The sequence below is a fragment of the Salmo salar genome, chromosome 06, assembly GCF_965601325.2.
Source record: "Salmo salar chromosome 06, fSalSal1, whole genome shotgun sequence".
NCBI lineage: Eukaryota > Metazoa > Chordata > Actinopteri > Salmoniformes > Salmonidae > Salmo > Salmo salar.
Genome location: NC_138296.1, coordinates 43,610,726 through 43,621,800, shown reverse-complemented (window position 1 = coordinate 43,621,800; position 11,075 = coordinate 43,610,726).

Genomic DNA, 11,075 nt, shown 5'->3' with positions numbered 1-11,075 from the left:
TAAGAAGGCTAATGCTAAATACCAACACATGAGCCAACAGCACATACTGTACATACTAGTAACACAAATCCTAAATCTACGGTTGGATGGGTTGGGGGGGGGGCATCACTTTCTTGTCTTTCCTGGCAGACAGCCTCCTCCTGGGGGGGATTTTATTCAGGGCAAATGACAGGGACAAAGGACAATGGGGAGGTGCCATCCATGGTTAATGTGCCATTGACATTGACTCCATTTTACTGTTATTGTATTCCACTTTTTGCCCTCTCTCACTGTCAATAACCACACTTCTGCACCTCAATGTGCTGACACCGTTTCTTATTGCTATCTTTTTTTAGCTATTGATTTCATGGTTTTATTCAATTAAGGGTCCCGTTTGATGGGGGAAAGATCTCTGCGCAGTGGTGATGTCATACATTTGACATTTTCATCTTTCAGAGTGATGAATGATAAATATGGAGGGAAATGACAACATTAGAAAATAGTCAACATACACAGTTCTCCTCCTATGGACTGTGTCTTTGTAGAGGAGGTCAGTTAAACGAGGTCTGGATTTATTTAGCACAACACATAAGGCTGAGTGAGTCTGTGTCATACAAATCTTCTAGGCTTTTACCAGGGATGCGCATTAGAATTACTCATAGCAAACAATTGGGGCTAATATCCTTGAGTGCTGTTATTCAGCTTTTCTTGAAGTTGTTGTTGTTGTGCCGTTGTTGTTGTCGTGTGAGGATGAGGGCCAGGCCAGCATTGTGAAACATGATGTAAACCTCATCCAGATGGAGGGCTTTGGCGATGTTTGCACTAGGTTTGGACAGGGCTCTCATGGAAGATTGAGATGGATCAATGCACACCAGGACGCCTGAACATTTGTCACCACTAGGCTTGACTGGTCACCAATTAGAGCATTCCACTTCTGCCTCTTTATCATCATTAAACAGCAACTGCGGTATGGCATAACCAGTTGGCTCTCAAATTCATCTTACGGGGTGAGTCCATCCACCGACTCAACACACAACCCAGATAACTCACAAAAGACCAGGTGTGTGTCTGACTCTTTCGGGCGTATATTTGACCACTATGTGTTAAGCTTTATAATTGTCATGGAGTTTGTCCATATGAGGAAGCAAACAATACCTAAATTGCTTTCTGGGTTTGCTTAGTCGGATTGTTTGTTTTAGGCACCTGCCGGCAGTACCTGCCAGTGAGTCTGTCGTCAGTGCCCCAAATCTCTACATCCTTTAACCACAGAGATCAGTTCACAGCACAGAGGACAAACACAGAGGTAGAGATGCGAGAGAGAGGAAGACGGGCCGGAGAGAGGGAGGCAGAAAGAAATTAAAGAACAGGAGAGAAGTAGTTGGACGCCGTGGGAGTTGAGGCATCTCAGTGGAGTAGATTGGCTTTGATTGGTTGGTTGGGAAGTAAGTAGGGCGCTAGGGCTGTTGTGGTGAGAAAACAAAACGGAATAAAAATGATGATTGAGCTGTTATACAATACATAGTCTACCACATATTACGCATGGCAGAATATATCTATATTTTTTTATGATTTAAGATGTCTTTGGTACATAATTGGTCTAGCCTACTGTATACTGACTTGATGAGAGATCGACTATGCAGCCTGAGGCAAGAAACAGCTTTTTTGCTACTTTTTGCTACTATAGCCTATAGTCACATCATGCAGCCCACTTATGTTTTGATTTCTACGATATTCTAAGGTTTGTATCATTCACAACTAAAGTTACCAAATAATTCTAAATCTAGCATATAGGACCTGTTTCAAATAATCACTACTCTCATACTGTATGTGCAATCGTGCCGAAAGGGAAAAATATCCTTTCTATTTTATTCAGCTAAATTCAATTATATTCTTCTTACTATAAAATCATGTAATATAAAATAATGGCACGGGATTTATAATATCTTGTCAGCTATATAAACAAGACTACATCCTATGGCAGAGTACGACCCTGCCTCACACAGGAAGCGGCGCAGGTCCTAATCCAGGCACTTGTCATCTCCCGTCTGGATTACTGCAACTCGCTGTTGGCTCGGCTCCCTGCCTGTGCCATTAAACCCCTACAACTCATCCAGAACGCCGCAGCCCGTCTGGTGTTCAACCTTCCCAAGTTCTCTCACGTCACCCCGCTCCTCCGCTCTCTCCACTGGCTTCCAGTTGAAGCTCGCATCCGCTACAAGACCATGGTGATTGCCTACGGAGCTGTGAAGGGAACGGCACCTCCATACCTTCAGGCTCTGATCAGGCCCTACACCCAAACAAGGGCACTGCGTTCATCCACCTCTGGCCTGCTGGCCCCCCTACCTCTGAGGAAGCACAGTTCCCGCTCAGCCCAATCAAAACTGTTCGCTGCTCTGGCACCCCAATGGTGGAACAAGCTCCCTCACGACGCCAGGACAGCGGAGTCAATCAACACCTTCCGGAGACACCTGAAACCCCACCTCTTTAAGGAATACCTAGGATAGGATAAAGTAATCCTGCTAACCCCCCCCCCCCCCCCCCCCCCCCCCCCTCCTTAAAATATTTAGATGCACTATTGTAAAGTGGTTGTCCACTGGATATCATAAGGTGAATGCACCAATTTGTAAGTCGCTCTGGATAAGAGCGTCTGCTAAATGACTTAAATGTAATGTAAATGTAATGTAATGCATAGAGCATAACCAGATAACATACAGTAGGTAACGCATATTCTGTTCTTCTGAAATACATTTTCTTCATATGTTTCTTTAGACCTGACTAAAATAAATCATGGATTATTGTGATGGTGTGTATTAAATTGATTCATTCCTTTTTTTAAATGTAGATGTTCCAAAGGCTTGTATTCGTGGAGGCCTGGAGATGCTCGATGTGTTTATGTTAATTACCGTTCAATTACCGTGAGACCGGCAGTCTTTTGCATGACAATAACTGTCTGACAAAATTTTATGGCCAATGAAAATCGGTGTCACCGTTTTATGGGGATTGATTTGTCATTGAATGGAAGGAAATGTCTTGTATTGAAGTGACAGAACCTTGAGGGTTACGCAGTAATACAACTCTCTAGGACTTTGGAACAAACACTTAAAAGGTTACACCTTCTCCTCCCCCATGTAATACAATGAGGATAATTCACTTAGCTCCGTGTCCAAGTCTTTATTACCCTTAAACATAGATGTCAATCTCAATATGACTTCTCACGTTAAAAAGGATAAATACAATACAGTTGAAAAAACTGGCAATCCTCAAAGAGACATTGTTTCAGATATCAGACCTGCTTGGTTTAGAAAAGATAATTAGGAAAAACATTGCGGGAGGCTCACAGCTCAGTTGAGCCTTCCCCCGATCCTATGGAGCTGTTCAGTGGAAGGGGGTGCTGAAATCCCCCCCACTGCTCTGCAGCTAGCACCATGTGAGAGAGAAGTTAAGCCTGATATTTAACTGATGGTGGTTATAAACAAGGTTATTTAGTGAGTGAGAGGCTGATTAGTGGTTTCTTATGTTGATCAGGTGCCAATAGCCAAAATAGCGGACAAAAACAAACATCAAGGTTGAAATAGACAATGGACGTTTTCAGGGAGAGTTTGAAACATGCTTTCCGGTTTGTTTCTGTGAAAGGGGGGTTTGGAGGGGGGAGGAGAGGGTGCAGAAAGCTTTTAAAATTGAAAGAGTGAAATGCTGGTCGTGGCCCTGTGGCCTGCATTTCCTCAGAGATGTTTTAACTCGTGGCTGGCTGGGGTCAGGAGAGGAGATCGTCTCCACTGAGGCATCAGACACAACCAACCAAACACAGCTCAATGCACTACAGCTTTGTAGTTTTTTCTCCTCAAGAAAAACAAAGATCTCAAAATGTGTTTCAGAGAGAGAGAGGGAGAGTTTCAGAGGTCCACAGGGAGGACAGACTGAACATACCGGACTAAGAAAATAAATAAATAAAAAAGGACTAAGAAAGAGATGTTAAGGGTCAGATTATTTTAAGAGAAAACTGGACCAGGTCAAACAATGAAATAAAAATAAAAAATTCATTTATTTATTTCACCTTTATTTAACCAGGTAGGCTAGTTGAGAACAAGTTGTCATTTACAACTGCGACCTGGCCAAGATAAAGCAAAGCAGTTCGACACATACAACAGCACAGAGTTACACATGGAATAAACAAACATACAGTCAATAATACAGTAGAAAAAAATATATACACTGCTCAAAAAAATAAAGGGAACACTAAAATAACACATCCTAGATCTGAATGAATGAAATAATCTTATTAAATACTTTTTTCTTTACATAGTTGAATGTGCTGACAACAAAACCACACAAAAATAATCAATGGAAATCCAATTTATCAACCCATGGAGGTCTGGATTTGGAGTCACACTCAAAATTAAAGTGGAAAACCACACTACAGGCTGATCCAACTTTGATGTAATGTCCTTAAAACAAGTCAAAATGAGGCTCAGTAGTGTGTGTGGCCTCCACGTGCCTGTATGACCTCCCTACAACGCCTGGGCATGCTCCTGATGAGGTGGCGGATGGTCTCCTGAGGGATCACCTCCCAGACCTGGACTAAAGCATCCGCCAACTCCTGGACAGTCTGTGGTGCAACGTGGTGTTGGTGGATGGAGCGAGAAATGATGTCCCAGATGTGCTCAATTGGATTCAGGTCTGGGGAACGGGCGGGTCAGTCCATACCATCAATGCCTTCCTCTTGCAGGAACTGCTGACACACTCCAGCCACATGAGGTCTAGCATTGTCTTGCATTAGGAGGAACCCAGGGCCAACCGCACCAGCATATGGTCTCACAAGGGGTCTGAGGATCTCATCTCGGTACCTAATGGCAGTCAGGCTACCTCTGGCGAGCACATGGAAGGCTGTGTTGCAGGCAGCAGAACGTTCTCCACGGCATCTCCAGACTGTCACGTCTGTCACATGTGCTCAGTGTGAGTCCATACCATCAATGCCTTCCTCTTGCAGGAACTGCTGACACACTCCAGCCACATGAGGTCTAGCATTGTCTTGCATTAGGAGGAACCCAGGGCCAACCGCACCAGCATATGGTCTCACAAGGGGTCTGAGGATCTCATCTCGGTACCTAATGGCAGTCAGGCTACCTCTGGCGAGCACATGGAAGGCTGTGTTGCAGGCAGCAGAACGTTCTCCACGGCATCTCCAGACTGTCACGTCTGTCACATGTGCTCAGTGTGAACCTGCTTTCATCTGTGAAGAGCACAGGGGGCCAGTGGCGAATTTGCCAATCTTGGTGTTCTCTGGCAAATGCCAAACGTCCTGCACGGTGTTGGGCTGTAAGCACAACCCCCACCTGTGGACATCGGGCCCTCATACCACCCTCATGGAGTCTGTTTCTGACCGTTTGAGCAGACACATGCACATTTATGGCCTGCTGGAGGTCATTTTGCAGGGATCTGGCAGTGCTTCTCCTGCTCCTCCTTGCACAAAGGCGGAGGTAGCGGTCCTGCTGCTGGGTTGTTGCCCTCCTACGGCCTCCTCCACGTCTCCTGATGTACTGGCCTGTCTCCTGGTAGCGCCTCCATGCTCCGGACACTACGCTGACAGACACAGCAAACCTTCTTGCCACAGCTCGCATTGTAATGCCATCCTGGATGAGCTGCACTACCTGAGCCACTTGTGTGGGTTGTAGACTCCGTCTCATGCTACCACTAGAGTGAAAGCACCGCCAGCATTCAAAAGTGACCAAAACATCAGACAGGAAGCATAGGAACTGAGAAGTGGTCTGTGGTTACCACCTGCAGAACCACTTCTTTATTGGGGGTGTCTTGCTAATTGCCTATAATTTCCACCTGTTGTCTATTCCATTTGCACAACAGCATGTGAAATGTATTGTCAATCAGTGTTGCTTCCTAAGTGGACAGTTTGATTTCACAGAAGTGTGATTGACTTGGAATTACATTGTGTTGTTTAAGTGTTCCCTTTATTTTTTTGAGCAGTATATATACAGTGTGTGCAAATGAGGTAAGATAAAGGAGGTATGGCAATAAATAGGCCTTAGTGGCGAGGTAATTACGATATAGCAATTAAACACTGGAGTGATAGATGTGCCGAAGATTAATGTGCAAGTAGAGATACTGGGGTGCAAAGGAGCAAAATAAATAAATACAGTATGGGGATGAGGTAGTTGGATGGGCTATTTACAGCTGGGCTATGTACAGGTGCAATGATCTGTGAGCTGCTCTGACAGCTGGTGCTTGAAGTTCATGAGGGAGATAAGAGTCTCCAGCTTCAGCAATTCTTGCAGTTCGTTCCAGTCATTGGCAGCAGAGAACTGGAAGGAAAGGCTGCCAAAGTAGGAATTGGCTTTGGGGGTGACCAGTGAGATGCTTGCTGGGGCGCGTGCTACGGGTGGGTGCTGCTATGGTGACCAGTGAACTGAGATAAGGTGGGGCTTTACCTAGCAAAGACTTGTAGATGACCTGGAGCCAGTAGGTTTGGCGAAGAGTATGAAGCGAGGGCCAGCTAACAAGAGCATACAGGTTGCAGTGGTGGGTAGTATATGGGACTTTGGTGACAAAACGGATGGCACTGTGATAGACTGCATCCAATTTGTTGAGTAGAGTGTTGGAGACTATTTTGTAAATGACATCCCCGAAGTCGAGGATCGGTAGGATAGTCAGTTTTATGAGGGTATGTTTGGCAACATGAGTGAAGGATGCTTTGTTGCGAAGTAGGAAGCAGATTCTAGATTTAATTTTGGATTGGAGATGCTTAATGTGGGTCTGGAAGGAGAGTTTACAGTCTAACCAGACACCTAGGTATTTGTAGTTGTCCACATATTCTAAGTCAGAACCGTCCAAAGTAGTGATGCTGGACGGGCGGGCAGGTGCGGGCAGCGATCGGTTGAAGAGCATGCATTTAGTTTTACTTGCATTTAAGAGCAGTTGGATGCCACGGAAGGAGAGTTGTATGGCATTGAAGCTCACCTGGAGGGTAGTTAGCACAGTGTCCAAAGAAGGGCCAGAAGTATACATAATGGTGTCGTCTGCGTAGAGGTGGATCAGAGAATCACCAGCAACAAGAGTGACATCATTGGTATATACAGAGAAGAGAGTCGGCCCGAGAATTGAACCCTGTGGCACCCCCATAGAGACTGCCAGAGGTCCGGACGACAGGCCCTCCAATTTGACACACTGAACTCTATCAGAGAAGTAGTTGGTGAACCAGGCGAGGCAGTCATTTGAGAAACCAAGGCTGTTGAGTCTGCCGATAAGAATGTGGTGATTGACAGAGTCGAAAGCCTTGGCCAGGTCGATGAATACGCCTGCACAGTATTGTCTCTTATCGATGGCGGTTATGATACCGTTTAGGACCTTGAGCGTGGCTGAGGTGCACCCATGACCAGCTCGGAAGCCAGATTGCATAGCGGAGAAGGTATGGTGGGATTCGAAATGGTCGGTGATCTGTTTGTTAACTTGGCTTTCGAAGACCTTAGAAAGGCAGGGTAGGATAGATATAGGTCTGTAGCAGTTTGGGTCTAGAGTGTCTCCCCCTTTGAAGAGGGGGATGACCGCGGCAGCTTTCCAATCTTTGGAACAGTACATAGACACAGTCACTGTCCTCCCGTCTATCCAGTTGGGTTTGGCTCTCTGATTGACTCCCCTGTGCTGTGCTGTGTGGGTCCTGGCTGAGTTTTATCAATGGGCTCCTTTCATACATAGCTGAAACAAGTCACCGCTGTCTCTGCATGGTCACTTGGCTCCCACTGCGAGGACTCACAACACAGAGGAGAGAGAGAGACAAAGTCAAAGTGCAGCGAGCTGGCGGTGTAGGAGGGGAGGGGTGGAAGGGAGGAAGGAAGGAAGGAGGAAGAGATGGGGTGCATTTCAGGGAACTGGGTGGTTGGTGTATGATAGGGTAGGAATATCTGAAAACAGTTGGCACAGAGATGACATGGAAAGTTGTAAATGTGCATGTGTGTGTGTTAATGTGTGTAAGCCTGCTCTGCCTCACTGCTTTACTTGCTGATGTGGCACTTTAACACACTGCACATCCAGGTGAATGAAGAAACAGAGCGAGGGGCATAACTTCAGTGAAAACAACAAACACTAACACTGTACCCTCAGGGTGTGTGTTGCACTAGAGCAGCCATGACTTCATCAACTGCATTGTTTACTAATGCGAGAGCATTTACGATGGCCAGAGCTTTCCCATGATGTTGCACGATGATTTAAGTCAATAAGTCATCAATTTAGTCAAACAATTATATATTTGGGCTTGACGTGACAAATTCAAACTCCCCACTTCGTGCAAATCCGTGTGAATGCGGTATATTTTACTATGATATGATGTATAAATTATTTTCAGCCTAGGTATCGTTTCAGGGCTGGGTTGAATTTTTTATGTTACCGCTCACCAGCATGGCGTTGTTTATTAAAAACAGCTGCAAAGTTATTCCTCTTTGCGAGTGAGATGAGCCAAACAGTCTTGTATCCACTCGGCCGCCGGAACCATATAACAAATTCAAATATGGGATGTAAACTTGTGTTTTTCCACCTTCACTTTTTTTACCAAAAAAATTATCATAATCCATTGGCTAGTTGGTGAATTTTCATGTATTTGTTAGCTAGTCTGTAGTAAAAAAAATATATATACATATATAACCTTTTTGTAAATGGTATAATTGGTTGTATGATAGCATTTTGCAACCCCCTCTCCCCATCACCCTAAGATGAATGTTTTTGACCACAAAAATGTTGCTTCACTACATGCGCCACTGCTTTGATTAGTGTAACGTTAACTAGAAACCAGAAGTGTCTATCCAGATATTGAAAAGGCACCCGCAAACGAAAATTCAAGTAACTTATAGAGTTACGTTTTGTTTGCGACATGCATGATCATGAGCAAGGTCATTGTAGTCTATCGTTTCATTTCCCCTGTCAGAACCATGAGCACGGGCTGACTTGGCTTTGCTGAACCGCAGCCGAAGCCTGCCAGCAGCTTACCCATTATAATGTCGAAAAATGCATATCATCGATCTTTCAATAGTTATCGATATTACCGGTGCTTCATCTTGTTCTTTCTAACTATTTCTGCAGTGGACGTTGCCAAAACTTTGGAGAAAACAATAGATGGTGAAGTCAAAGATAGTCCAGTGGTTTCCATCTGTGACAAAGTTTTCCCTAAATCAATGCTTGATGACAAATCCAGCTCCAGAATCAGCCATAGAGCCAGCTGGCTAATCTTTTTAATATGGTGTTGTAAAAGAAAAGCAATAACAGATAACATTAGCTAGCTAGATAAGATTAGCCAGATGTCAGTGCCCTATTTGTTGATGTTTATCAACTCAAAGTGTCACGTCCTGACCAATATAAGTTGTTATTTCTATGGTAGAGTGGTCAGGGCGTGACAGGGGGTGTTTTTGTGTTTGTTCTATGTTCTCTATTTCTATGTTTGAGTTTCTAGTTTATCTATTTCTATGTTGAGGTTTATTGGGTTGACCTTCAATTGGAGGCAGCTGTTCCTCGTTGCCTCTAATTGAATGTCATATTTAGTAGGGGTGTTTTTTCCTGTTGTTTGTGGGTAGTTGTTTTCTGTTTTGTTCCTTGTACCTGACAGAACTGTTGACGGTAGTTTTTTTTGTTGTTTTTGGATATAGTGTTTCATTAAAGTAAAATATGAGCACTTCACACGCCACACCTTGGTCCCCTTTGTACGACCCGCGTTACACAACGTGGAAATTCCCACACCCATTTTGTGACTACGTATAGGTAGCCTTCGTCATTCTTCCGAGGTGGAACCTAAGGTGCATTTCCTCTCAGGAAAGTACGTCAAAATAGTGGTGGCAACTTCCTCTGGGGGGGTCCTTTAAGTTGGACGTGTTGAATGTTTGTGAATAGAATCATTATGCGCAATGGGTGCACCTCAGCCACGCTCAAGGTCCTAAACGATATCTTAACCGCCATCGATAAGAAACAATACTGTGCAGCCGTATTCATTGACCTGGCCAAGGCTTTCGACTCTGTCAATCACCACATCCTCATCAGCAGACTCAATAGTCTTAGTTTCTCTAATGATTGCCTCACCTGGTTCACCAACTGATAGAGTTCAGTGTGTCAAATCGGAGGGCCTGTTGTCTGGACCTCTGGCAGTCTCTATGGGGGTGCCACAGGGTTCAATTATTGGGCCGACTCTCTTCTCTGTATACATCAATGATGTCGCTCTTGCTGCTGGTGAGTCTCTGATCCACCTCTACGCAGACGACACCATTCTGTATACTTCTGGCCCTTCTTTGGACCCTGTTAACAACCCTCCAGACGAGCTTCAATTCCATACAACTCTCCTTCCGTGGCCTCCAACTGCTCTTAAATGCAAGTAAAACTAAATGCATGCTCTTCAACCGATCGCTGCCTGCACCTGCCCGCCCGTCCAACATCACTACTCTGGACGGTTCTAACTTAGAATATGTGGACAACTACAAATACCTAGGTGTCTGGTTAGACTGTAAACTCTCCTTCCAGACTCACATCAAACATCTCCAATCCAAAGTTAAATCTATAATTGGCTTCTTATTTCGCAACAAAGCATCCTTCACTCATGCTGCCAAACATAACCTCGTAAAACTGACCATCCTACCGATCCTGGACTTCGGCGATGTCATTTACAAAATAACCTCCAATACCCTACTCAATAAATTCTATGCAGTCTATCACAGTGCCATCCGTTTTGTCACCAAAGCCCCATATACTACCCACCACTGCGACCTGTACGCTCTCGTTGGCTGGCCCTCGCTTCATACTCATCGCCAAACCCACTGGCTCCAGGTCATCTACAAGACCCTGCTAGGTAAAGTCCCCCCTTATCTCAGCTTGCTGGTCACCATAGCAGCACCCACCTGTAGCACGCGCTCCAGCAGGTATATCTCACTGGTCACCCACCAAAGCCAATTCCTCCTTCGGCCACCTCTCCTTCCAGTTCTCTGCTGCCAATGACTGGAACGAACTACAAAAATCTCTGAAACTGGAAACACTTATCTCCCTCACTAGCTTTAAGCACCAGCTGTCAGAGCAGCTCACAGATTACTGCACCTGTACATAGCCCATCTATAATTTAG